We start from the raw sequence: 14,270 nt of genomic DNA on the forward strand, positions 1-14,270 counted from the left end.
TGTCCGAGTACTGTTTTTCTATACTTATTCTATTAACAGGGCACTGCGGTCTATATTTATACTGAAATAATGTAATTTATTTGGAAAAACAAGCCAGCATTAAATTTACGATATGTATTTTCTCACATCATATAACCATTTTACAAAAACAATTTATTTCAGATAGGGTGAAATATTGTAGGCCCCTCTCAGAAATGATAATTGCAAACTGCCAACAGTGAAGCGCTCAGACAAACTGTAAAATAATAATTGTAACAGGGGTCTCGGGAGTGGGCCAAGTGGGCGATTTGTTCGCCCAGGGAATATTAATTTCGCACATTAATTTCATGAAGACGAAGTAACATCTCCCACTTAAAATTTACTTTGTGCCAGACAATGACTGATTAAAATCAATTTGATGTGGAGAATTGGACACAGGAGGATTCTCAGCCATAAGTTGCACCATTTACAGGTCATCCAAAGTTGAACATTCAAAAGAACAGTCTGGAGCTTTTAGACTTCTTGAAATTGTTCATAGATGATGCCTTGATTAATTGCCTTGTGCTGGCTACAAATAACTATGCTTAAACAAAGTTAAATGGCCCCTTATAAAAACAATACTCAAAAATGATCAAATGGGAAGAGGTAACCTACGCCTAGCACTGGCAATAAATATGGGGCTCATTTACAGGTCAGATTTGAAATCTCTGCTGTAAAATGAGATGCATTTTAATTTATAACAAATATTTGTAACAAAATATTAATTTGATTTAATGTTGAATTGCTTAAAATTAACAAGGAAGTAAAAAGATTCTGAACATTACTGGTTTGTAACAATTGAAGTTTATTTGATACACCTGTTCAGGAAAAATAATTTAAAGTACCATCATTATCAACAATCAATGAGAAATAAAAGAAATTTAGGTTTTATACACTTATGTCTTATTGTATAAAACAAGTGAAGAGTTGATTGAACGCTGAACAGAAACCACTTATCCTTAAAGTTGCCGCAAAATATACGTTAAACTAAGATATATGACGCAAATGTACCATTTCTCCCAAAGATGTTACAAATTCTCCCTATTTTGGCTTTAGGGAGAAGTGACTTCTCCCTAAATTTTGAGCCTAGCTAGACCCCTGTAATGTTTCTAAAGTTTCTCAGCCTCTTGTAGTTTCCACAGCAAAATTTTTTGTGGTTACCAGTTCTGTGATTTCCAAACAGTATCTACCGTAGGTTTCCACGTATAGCACGCTCCCGTGTATAGCGCGCAGGCTGTTTTTTAAATGCAAAAATGGAGAAAAAAATATTTAAAGACAATAAAACCACCAAATCAGACTGAAAATTGCCGCCATTTTACTATTGCACAATCCAATAATCCGGGGCATTGGAAAGCTTAATTAAGCATTCAAAATAGGAAGCGTCATTATGATTAGGAGCATGGGTTGCATAGCACTATACTTTTCTGACAATTTTGTAATTTTCTAGCAAAAGATTAACAGTCCATGTGCATTTCATGAAAAACGTGAGAAAATAAGAATTAGAGTACATAGTGTGATTTTTCCTCGGAGAAAGCATGGGCATTACCGGTAAATTTGAATGTCGCATGGGAGACAGGGATACAGTTGTTGAGGTACACCACTGTTGAACATTCAATATTTATACACACAAAATGCAATTGCATATCTTCACGTTCTCAAGTGTCAATTAGTGTCTCAAAGGTCAATTAGCGTCTTAACAAGTTGTGGCACATATTACTCAATAACATCTGCCAATTATGAAGTGCAAAATGACCCCCTTTCACACTTACCATTACCTGCAAAAAAGACCTCGTTCACACCTACCCTTGCTTGCTCTCCGAAATGTCGACAACATTCCCCATCGGAATTCATCAATAAAGAAGTGAAAAACACAAACAAAGAAATGTCCGCAAGTTTATTCAAACAAATTTATTTTTGACCAAAACTTCTTCTACCGCATTCATATCTACCAGTAGCGACTTCTTGTTGTTTCGACAATGGTCCCTCAGTCTGTACGATTATAGGGTGGTAGTTTTCTGGAAAAAAACATGGCGGCCATTTTGATTATTTACGATTACACAACATATTTTTTACTAATTTAGCAGGCAGGATAGCGTTGTATCAATGTATAGCGCGCACCAGCTTTTTAATTTGAATTTTGGAGGTAAAACACTGCGCGCTATACGTGGAAACCTACGGTAATCATTTTCAACAACATCTGTTACTATGATAAGCGTATTACGCTGAATCAACAGTACATTACAAGAATGATTTCTAAAGTTTACCAGTCAGCTAATAAGAAAGTGTATCCAAACAAATGTCCCCAGATAATTGTCCCTAATTGTAATGGTCGGATTGTGTACATGCAGATCATGTCACAATTGATGACTGATATTGATGAAAGTTAACAATAGAAGTAGTACGTCCCAAAAGTGAAAGTAACAATTATAAAAGTATGACTTCTCTCTGTGTTCATATTTAACAAAAGCATTTTTTTCCTTGTAATAAATAAAGACATTTGAAAGTGTTTCACTGATGGTAGTTAACATTTTGTTTATGGCATTAATGGTGTAGTTTTGTTTATCTTTTTTTAAATGGTTACTGAGAGAATAACACAAGAACTTGCTTTTCTTGCAGTAAATACCCAGGGTTAAAATAATGGTTTAATAAAAAAAAAATTAATATATAAAGTAAGTGTCAGCTATTTTTTTCCTTCTTCATAAAATACTGGAAAACATCACTTTCCCAATCGAGAATAAACTAAAAATTTCCCAATAACTGTAAAAAACAAGAAACTGTCGGTGATGCTCCCCAAAGTTTTTTTTTGTCACAATATTGCACTATATATTCAGAAAAAAAGGAAACGTCTTGAGGGCACAGTAGTTGGGGGGACAATTATTTTTGCTGAGAAATAGGCAGGACAAAAATTGTGCACAGACGGACGGACACACGGACGGACAGACAAAGCGGCGACTATATGCTCCCCCCAAAATAAATTTAGGGGGAGCATAAAAATCCCACTTCAAGTCTTCCAAAAAAACACATTTTTTTGTTAATAAAAATGCAACATTTGGTGCAGCTTTATGGCTTGAACCTTAAAGCAAATATATTATTGACAACTTGACAATACTAAGTTATAAATTTTACAATATTTGTTAGCAAAAAATTAATTACACCATTTTTCCAATCTGAAAACTTCACGACCCAAATTTTCCCAATTTCAGAGTTTTTCGCACTTTTTTTTCCCTATTGGGCTGATAGAGGTACTTTCCCAATTGGGCAAGAAAATCATTGACATATTTTCCTGGCAGAATAATGATATGAATCCAAGTTTCAAACATGTCAACGGTTCATGAAAATGTGTTCGGTTTATGCAAATGAAAATGCTGAGTATTCAAAATATGCTAATTTATTCATCAACTAACTCTGGAATCATTGGTAAGATAGATCTGGTGTCTAATAAACCAATCGTGCCACACTTACCTTTTCCCTAAGACTGTAAGATAAATTGAATTGTAAATTTAAAACTTTGGCTTTCGAATTGATTATGTTTTTTTTATTCATTTTTTTTCTGTTTTGAGCATTCATTCACAAACAACATGCAAATGGATGTCGATGGTAACAGGTATTGTGTTTGTAGGTATGTACTCATAAAAGCTCAAAGCATTCAAGGAGAACTACACAGTAAAACTGCATGACAATATTCCAGATTGAGAGCTAAATACAATCATTTATTTTCAATTATATTTTGTTTAATTTCAACTTATTTTGCTAATGCTATAACAATATGTGAAGAGGGTGATGAACACTGCTTGCGATGGTTTAAATGGTACAACTAGTGCACTCAGTGCCTTGATTTAAATCAGGCGCCAATCTGAAAAATAAATAAAGTAAGTGCAAATAAAATAATAAAAAATGATAAACAACAATAACATTGTTTGTATACTTACTGATACACAAGCCAACCAGTTGTGTATGGAAAGCCACGTTTTCTTGAACGCGTTTAGTAATCAAAACAAGTGCCAAATCTAAATTAAATAATGAAGTTTTTGTAAATAAGGGAAGTGAATGTGGTCAAACAGTATTTTGTTCAGTCATGAGTTATCATCCTTGGAAAAACTTGGAAAAACTTATAAGCACGAACTCTTTTTTAAGCGTTGTTACTAAAGACATACAGTACTTGTTAATATGCATACAGTAACAGCGTTTTATTTGTTGCTCTTAAATTGTGTTTTTTTTAATCCTCATAGTCTTAATTCCTTGAAATCTGTGATATATTCTATGTTAATCTGTGATATACAGTATGTCTTATGTGTCTTATATGTGTACGTGCTATTGACCTTAAATTTATGTAAATAAATAAAAAATACATAAATAGACTACTCCTATAAATATGAGGTCCATTTTGTTCCTACGTCAAGAATTATGGTTGCTATGTCAACACATAGAATAGAACTATTCATACCCGTAGCCAGGGGGGGGGGGGGGGGGGGGGGTGCGTTGGGTGCGTTCGCACCCAATCTTTTTGGACATGTAAAAAAATTGTACTATAAGTTGCATCCAACTTTCTTGGACGAAAAACTGTTATTTATTTTTTCCATGAACCAAGTGAGTCTTCGTATTTATTAAAAGCGTTAACATAATGTCTTATTCAATATGCAACCGACAGGTCACCATATAATTATTTTTTTTTGATTAAGTCATTTCCAAGATAGCGCGTGATTTTTATTTACAAGTTTTAACAGTAGAATTGCTGAAATCAACAGAAGTTGTGACAGCAAAATTTTAGATCTAAGAAGCTGGTCCCCGCAAAATGGAATTGGAATCTTTGTTAAAAATATATATTTGTTTTCTGTATAATGCAAATTTATTAACCAGGCACTCTAATCCGTACACAATCGATACTTATTTATAGATATTTGATACTAAATGATTGTTTTGTATTTTTTGTCATCGTTATTAATGTCTATAACTGTAAAAGATATCATAACAAAATGTAGAAGCCTACTTATTGTGGGTTGAAATACCAGTTCAAGAACATTTTTTTGACAATGTTCTAAATGGCTGGAAAAAAATTGATTAACTTGAATAAAAACATAATCTAATTAAAAAAAGAAAATACATTTTAGATGATAATTAACGGAATGTTATGTCAGCTTCCGAAAACTTACGATACAGAAAGCTTTTTGGTTTCACTGGTCATACAAATTGTGTAAAACCGCATTTTTTTAGCATACTTGTATGGGTGCTTTCTAATTAAGCCTTGTTCCAATATCCCATTACCCTCGTTACAACTAAATAGGATATATTCAAAACAAATAAATAATTAATTCTTAGCATTGGCTGCGTCTCTCTTCCAGACAGTTGATGTTATGTGCCTTCAACTGAATCTTTACTTGACTGAAATCAAATAACAACCTTCGACTATTGCTGAAGACTACTGAATCACTGGTTATTAACTTTGCATTATACCACGATTTATAATAAGAACGCATTGTGCACAGTATTTTCGACAGACTGAGTTGTCGTTTTGTTATATCCTGGTACAACCATTTTCGGATCCCTTAAAGTGTTTTCCAGCAAACAATATCAGCTATGCTCAAGACGTGATAATTTTTTTGTAAATATTTATGGGCAAATAAGTACATATATTTTCTTCAACGTCCTGTTATACATTGTTAAGGACTTTGAGACCACAGGGCCAGTAGTTTGTGGTTATAGGGTCTTAATGAAGCCTTGAGTGTTGTATGTTTCTGAAATTCGTTTAGAAAAAGGTAAATAATTTGTGAAAAATAGTTAAAAATAAATAAAGTAACCATATATACCAATTTGATTCCTTTATAGTATTAATGCACATTGAGAAGACCCAGTTTTGTTAATCGGTGTTTGTTGTACAATACACTTTTAGCACGTTTAGAGCAATGCTAGACCTCTGGTACTATCCATCGTAGCAGACAAACAATTGTTTTGAAAAAAAGTCAAATAATTCCATTTTATTTGCTCGATTTATAAATGGTAGAATGTTAGAATGGTAAAACACACCAATTTTATCAATATTCCAAGACTCCAATAAATAATGATATTGTATACCGTTCTTATTGTTGATTTTACATTCTATACATTTTTTGTTGCAAATGTATATATAAATAAAGTGTGTGCGCGCATGCTGATGTTGGGTTAAACACCGTATAAAATGATGTATTTCCGTGACTGATCGAAAAAGGTAGTTATTGAAAAATGTTGTGGGGTATACATGTATGTCATATCGTATTCATGTCGATCAGCCACTGAGTATGGTCAATGAAAGTGAAATTTCATATAAAATTGCTCTATAACTTCAGTCTCTAAATACAGTTAAAAAATGACCAGAATGAAGGAGTTTAAGTTTCATTTTTTTAAATTGTCTAGGGGGAGAACCTCCAAAGCCCCCGATTGCATGAGGAACATCCCCTCCCGCACATACCCACTTCGCCACTTCGTTGCTCAATAACAATCGTCGATGGCACAAATTCGCACCCCCCTTTTCAAAATCCTGGCTACGGGCCTGCTATTATCAAATAGACTATAAATATTGCTGAAAATAGTGGTTCCTGCGATATGTTTAAAAGTTCTTCATATTTTTTCATGAAACTTGAAACATGGATAGATGGCAATATGGAGATTATGCACTTCATTTCATTGTATTCCTACGTCAAGAATTCTGGTCGCTATGGCAACAAAAAGACTAGAAATATTGCTGAAAATGGTGGAGTTTCACCGGTAGGGGACTTATATTGCTTGGCAATGATCTTGTTAAAAATTTATAAAATATGAAAAAATATTTTTAAAAAAAACAACATGAGCAAGAGTTTAAGTCACATTTTGCTTTGTAAATTGTATTCGAGCATTTTGCGACTTATTGAATGAATATGATACCCGATATCAACATATCACATGGGAATTGCAGATCACCAAGCTGTCCTGACAACATTGATTACAAAGTCTTTACTCATATTACGGGTTTGTATTATTTCTTCTTTCTATTTTAGTACAGTCTATTGGTGTATAGTGGATTTTAGTGAGTAACGGATAGTTTAAAAGTTTTTTTGCAAAATACTTTTATTTATGTAAAGATTTATAGTGTTCTATGAATTGAATACAAAATGCCTAACATTGTTCAGTCGATTCATGTTTTAGTTGACGTGTGTCAATGTTTTACTTACAATTATTTATTTTTTCTAAAGCAAAACAAGGTCACGTATGTACGCACCGTTTTTGTGACGAAAGGAAAAGTGAAGTGAAGTATGGTTTCCTGAATTTTGCAGATTTTGTTTGGTAAACATTATGTTCATTGATGTAATATTGTAGTATAATGTGTCCTTTCTAAAAGTAAGAATGCTCAGAAACCAAATTGATGCGTACCACATAAAATAAGCATGAGAGCTGCAACTCGTGATTTAGTGAATAACGGACATGTGGCGACACATATTCGGGAATGTTGGGATTGTCTCAAACTAAATGAAAACTCAATTGAAGTTGTCCAATACACATGTGGGTAGCTCGTGGCTATGATATTTATTAGTAAAAACATCATTTTGAATGAAAAATAATAAAATTATAACGAAAAATCGATTTCTCTGAAAACATAGTTTTTACTATCAAATATATATATAACAAGGTATTCAACTCAAAACGACCCGAATATAGGGTGCATCGCTTTGAACAGCCATTACTTCATCAATTGTGCAGCGATTTCCATGAACTCGGTCTTATTAAACGCAGACATGAAGTTCCTTTTCTGGAAATGTACATATCTTGCAATATGTTTTACAAATGCTGGGTAAAATTTCAAGAAATAACACGATACACATGTAATCCGATAAAGACCTAAGCGATCCGGTAACTGCTGAATCAGTTTACCCTGAAATTTGCACTGTAAACAAAAAATATTTGTCGGAATTTTAAAACCGCTGGCATGTTTCAATAGGAAAGACATTTGTCTTTCGAGGTTTAAAGGTTTAATTACTGAATGCATGGTGTTTACGTTGAAATGAGACTCGAAGTCCTTAGCTATCCGTTATACACAAATCGACTGTATTAAATATCATTTTTAAGTCAAATGAACTGTGTCACAGTAAAAGAGACATTAAGGCGATTGTGGCCAGTTTGGATCCAGATCAGCCTGCAGTCGCTTGAAAGCTGTTTGCTTAAAAGCGGTTTACCATTATTTGCATAAGTCAGAGGTTAATTCCGCCACGCCAGGTCAATAAATACGCATAATATCTATGAGTTAGCGGTCGATAGTCGCATAATTTGGTATAAATAATAATAATAATGTTCAATAAATACGCTCAATATCTATTAGTTAGCGGTCGATAGTCGGATAATTTGGTATAAATAATAATACTAGTAATGTTCAATGTAAAATATCTCTAAAAGCAACAGATGTAAGGCGTCTTCTGATTGGCTAACACTCAAGGGCCAGTAAAGACTGAACGTCGAATTACAATTTTGAACATCGAAGTACAAAAAAATGTACTTCGACGTACATATTGTAGGTCAAAGTGCATTTCTCTTTTTGCCTACTAGGTCTTGTTGACTTTCGACCCAAATGGTACGCCATAAATGTGTATTCATACTATTGGCTTCGAGGTACTTATCCGATGTTTGAAGGAAAGGGCCAAGAATGTGCGATTGTGGGTCAAGTTCCCAAGGGGTACTACGTCCCCGTACCCCAAATTTTCTTCCGTACCAAATTTTTTTCGTACCCTATTTTTTTCGAACCCAATTTTTTGTTTGTTCCAAAAAAATGTTCGTTCCCAATTTTTTTTGTACCCAATTTTTTGTCGTACTCTATTTTTTTGCGTAACCAAATATTTTTTTGGCATGATTTTTTCGTTTCCAAAATTTGTGTACCAAATTTTTTTTTCGTACCCACATACACAATTGTGATGATGTACATCAACTTAAATTGATGCTTTTATATATCCATCCTCTTCAAAAGCACCGTCACACCAGTTCTGTCAGTACTTTGATTTTGTTCTACAGCCCGATGCCAAAGTTAACAACATTGTCTACTCCGTTCAAGGGTGATCGCCTCATAATTCAAGCCGACAATTCAAAATTTTAAAACATTATCGTCTGCAACATTATTTGCCAGAAACATACGTTTAATATTAAATGTTTAATATAGATATCGAATTCAGTGCTCAATTTATTAAATTGAGTATTGGGAACACGGATGTGTTATTGCTATAAATTCTTTAAATGCATAAAATGTAGCTATTTTCAGCATACATATTTTCATTTCATTGTGTGTATATGCTTATAAATGTGTATATTTGCTTCTTTTCGTTTATTCACTTTTGTGTGCATACTTATGTGTGTGTATATGTAGATAAATTTAAATATGTGCTTTTTCGTTTATGTACTGTCTTGTGCATAACATTATAAATTCAAATTCAATTAGGAAAAATAAAACGATTTATAATGCGGCTGTCGTGTTTTATTCCATTCAAAAAATCTAATTCTAATAAATATAACTTACGAATGAATATCCGGGGCATCAATATTGTACGAAACAATGTCCAGGCTGTCAATACATGTAAGAATCCCTCTCCGGGCTTTCTAAATAACGTTGTGTAATGTCAATTGTTGGTATTTAGCGTCACCATCAGAGGACCACAACTAAAGTTTACGTATATTATAACTTGATATTTTCATCCACTGAGATCTGATATGGCCATACACAATGTGTGAACATTTCGTATACATTTCTTGGAAAATAACCTCATATCAAAACATTTATTTGACATGTTTTTCATTTATGTCGCTCACTTGAGACCCCGTCGAACTGAACTGTTCTGAAAAGTTTATGTTATAATTCCGGAAACATTTAAGAAGTCGGTTTTGATGCATTTAGAATAAAAATTCAGGTAAGCTCTTTGTGATGTTTTGAATATCATTTGAAACTAAATTCTACTAGAAAATGCGACCTCTAGAGTTTTCACTAGCTTATTACCTTTCATCTTGTTTTTTACCCAAAGCTATTCAGTTTTTAAGTCTGAATAGATAGCATTCATACAAATGTTGTGACCGAGTTTCGTAGTGATTCATAGCAGGTCTAAACCTTTACAATTGCTTATACGTTTTTATTTGATCATTAACGTGTACAAACGTTGAATTTTCTGTTAGGGTATTCGTTGTGTGTTTGTTTTTACAAATTTTGGATACTTATGTTGAAAATGTCAGTGAACGCCGCCTGTTTTAATTAAAATATGTTTCTTACAAATGCGCAATCACAGTCGTTTGAGGCAAGTATGTGGAGCGATAGCCAGTGTTCTGACAGTTATATTTGCTCAGCCTTGACGATAACTTATTTCTGTAATCTTTATTAATATAGATTGAAGTATTTGAAAAGTATGTTCACAGAAAATCTATGACATTGCATTTTAATGTAATGTCTGCCTTTTATTTAAGTATTATGCTAATTACCCAAATTGAATAATATTTTATAAAATATCATATAATTTTAAATAACTCAAACATCGGTTCAACATTTTTATAATCCCGCAAAAATGAAACAAAATATATTGTTTCAGTTAACCCAACATGGAAGGCTAAATTTGGCTCTAAACCAATGAGCAATAGCATGCATGCAGAGCGCATTTGTTTGAGCGTTTTCGTATACACATGTAAGTACAATTTCATCGCGAAAATAAATATGTATATCCCTTATCAATCCGATTTATTTAACTTTCAACAGTTTATATAATTAGATTTTAAAAGCATACTTCAATAATTAAAATCATTGGGTGGTTTTACATTAGTATATGCTTCAAAATCGTTCAATTTCTCTATATGTGCGTTTGGTTATTTTTTAACTTGACATTGAATAATACAGATAATACTATATTTTCTCAATCGTATGTCAACGAGGAATGATACATCCAACTTGATAATAGCAAAAGTAATTAAAATTTACATTTACGAATTTGAACTTGTTTCCGCTGACGCGTTTACTTTTATTTGTTGTAGTATCAAAAAACTGTGTCGTATAATTACATCTGAACAGATTTTTTTTTCAAAATATACCTAATTGCGCATAAATTAGTTTTTACTGTGCAGTAAAAAAATCGATAGCATAAACGCTTATTGTGTTCGTTTTCTAGCTGAACTTCTTCAACACATTTATTATAGCTTTGTTTTCAAGGTTTTATATGTTAAGAAAATATATTAAGATCGCATGTGAACTCCCTTTCAGATTAAGACTCTATGTGCGAATTGTTATAAATTAGAAAAAGGACGTTGTGCCAGCTGATAAATATGTTCTATATTAAAATCATGTCGTGTCGAATGAAGATTATTATCTTTAAGTGTTTACAGTGGTTATCCCGTGATCAAGGAAGAGAAATAAAGTCAGACACTTCTTATATCGTACGTTTATAATCCTTTATCAAAAGGCTGATTCACACATCTGAAATGCACCTCCCAAATATTTTCTAATTTCAGTCGGGCGCATTATGGGATGTTCAACACTCTGTTTAATATTGGCCGTTTTCAATTTTATGCAATACTTTCTTGAAATAGACAAGTCAAACATGTACAATGAGCAAATTTGAATCGGACACAGTTAACAAACGTGTTGAAATATTTTGATAAGATTTATTTAAAACCATCTGCATGTGGGCAAGTGCAATATATGGTTTGATAAGAATAAGCACCGCGTGGCATTGAAGAAATAAACACCTCGTTGAGTAAACTTAATTCATGTTCACCATACAAACATACGCACACGCGATCGCACGCACGCAAAAATTATTACAACACTTTTATTTTTTAAATCGTGGAGTCATTTTATGTATCATCGTCATCTGTGAGTAATACAATTTATTCTTAAAAGAAATATATAATAAAATTATGGAAATGTTAAAAAAATCCTGGCAAGAATGGTTAGTTCTTAGACTTATTGGCTAGAACATCAAAAACATCCGTTTTAACGCATAGCACAATAAATTCAACACTTAATTTAAAAAGTCTATGTAATACAGTAGAAAGCACTAATAAGCTTAGAAAAATGACGTTGTTTTGTCAACTAGTACCTGGTACTTGCTATAATACTCAAACAAACAGACACAATATAATTGACACTTGTATATCAATCTTATCTCTCTTCATACCAGACACGTTTCCACATTGCTTATTTAAAATTAACATGTGCTATTCTTATTCAATTTGTCAAATTTTAGTCTGTTTTTCCTATTAACGCGGTTTTCAACTGACTGTTTTCTCCAATGAGGTATATTATCTCATTTATTTACTATGGTTATGCAATCGCCAAGGAAGAAAAATAAATAAATATTCGTTCGTTATCGTACTTTTTTATTGCTTTATCTGTATACCAGTTGACTTTCCGAAATACACCTCACTATATGTTTTATCATTTACAGTGGGACGTCTTATTAGATATTTTGGGTCCTGTTAGTTGTTGATAATTTACAATCACCTGCTATAAAATCACTACCTAACGCTGATAAACAAAACTTGAAAACTGACATATTTGAATTGGGAATCAATTGACAGAAATACAAACAGTTTAATGTGAATGTTTTGCAATTCTCTCGAATCTGGGTGTACTCAAAATCGTATTTATGATGCTATAAAACATAAGAAAACGTATTCGAACTAGGGTCATTGCATATTTGTTTGTGTCTTCTCACGCTGGGTATGCGGATACTTTGATAACAGATGGCACTTCGATACCAGATAACAACAAAAGCCACGCGCGAGAGGTAAGTTCATCAGGTATTTTTAAAGTTATATCATAAAGATTAGTTTTTTAGACATGGCGCATTGTCGAGTTTATAAATGGTGTATCCTTTTCTATTGCAAAGAAAAAATTCACGGAAGAATGGTAGATTTTTTCCCCCAAAAATTGAAAATTCGGTCCAAAAACAGCATTAACTGGATGAACAGTAAACATTTCAACAAAATAAAACTACTTAGAAATATTGCACGAAATTGTTTGATATTCCAGCATGTAGAGTAATCACTGTGCTTCAAATACTGAAATTTTGATAGTATTCAATGAAATATAAACGAAGATAGAACATGTTTTAATAGGTGGTATTCATGAAGTTGCGGATACTTTGATTCCCGATATTGGGCACTTCGGATAACAGAGACTTTCAACAAATTGGGCACTCTGATAACCGAGTTTTATCTTCTACCTGAAATGCATTTATGTATATTATGGCTATTCTTACCAAACATTTTGAAGTACGAATCAATTTGCATTGTCAAGCCCGACACATTGGAAATATATGCATAACGTAATTACATACACATGTAAAATATAACCAATGGCTTTGTTTGTTTTCAAAAATCTTATTACTATTAATTTATATACATGTAATTATTATTATAAGTGCAAATATTAAATGAGATTCAAATGCTTATTTCTGCAGTAATATAGTTCAAGTGACGACCGAAAATAATTGTCTAAATAATATATTTATTTTAAAGTGGTAAATTGAGATTAAGAGAATTGACAATACAACGGATCATGTGGATCAACACGCCTGTGTTCAATTGAACTTATAGCAGGATTCTAGATAATGGGAGCAAGGGGTCTTAAAGCGGCCAATACACCTCATAAAATCCTTTGTAATTTGGTGCTCATTAGAATCGCATCATGAAGACGATACTTATGCGTAGCCACAAAATTTAAAAGAGATTGGAAAGTTCCCTTTATATTGAGCTCTACTTATAGGAAGCACTTCCCTTTCTCTTTTATTATTATATTCCAAAGGGATAAGAACATGTTTCGGTAATTTGTTTTTAATTTACGTCAGTACATACATTTTTATTTATTGCCTGCTTACTATAACATAATTCCACATCGAATTCTGCATTTCTGATTCACTAACTAGTGTGTGTTATATCTGGTAAAAAGTGTCGAGTTATCTGGAATCGAAGTGTCATTGTCTTTGAGATGATCGGTAAAAGAAGTGTCCATGAAAAGTTGGCATCCGACTCTAAAAACATTTGAATTTCCTCAAATACGTTATTAAACTAAATTTTAATATGTTGTAACATTAATGGACATATTGATCTTTCATTTCGTTCAGTTGGCACGTTCTTGATTTATTTCCAATTATTTTTATTTTGTTGAAATACGTACTGATCATCGAATTCATGATGATTATCGATGAAATTTTATCTCTTTTTATAATCCAATGTTTTTATTCACGACTTTCTTGCTCCGCAATACGAAGTACTAGACCATTAATCGA

The 14,270-nt window shown here is 32.6% G+C and overlaps 1 protein-coding gene across 2 annotated transcripts in view; it reads right to left on the reverse strand.

Annotated features, from left to right (window-relative positions):
• Nucleotides 1-4,048, reverse strand: part of LOC127853424 (arrestin domain-containing protein 4-like) — a 145,604-nt gene extending 141,556 nt beyond the window's left edge. For both annotated transcript variants that reach the window (XM_052387952.1, XM_052387953.1), the window contains exon 1: nucleotides 3,948-4,048. The gene's annotated coding sequence lies outside the window, so the exon portion shown is untranslated. The remainder of the gene's footprint in view (nucleotides 1-3,947) is intronic.
• Nucleotides 4,049-14,270: the final 10,222 nt, after the last annotated feature.

The sequence above is a fragment of the Dreissena polymorpha genome, chromosome 12, assembly GCF_020536995.1.
Source record: "Dreissena polymorpha isolate Duluth1 chromosome 12, UMN_Dpol_1.0, whole genome shotgun sequence".
NCBI lineage: Eukaryota > Metazoa > Mollusca > Bivalvia > Myida > Dreissenidae > Dreissena > Dreissena polymorpha.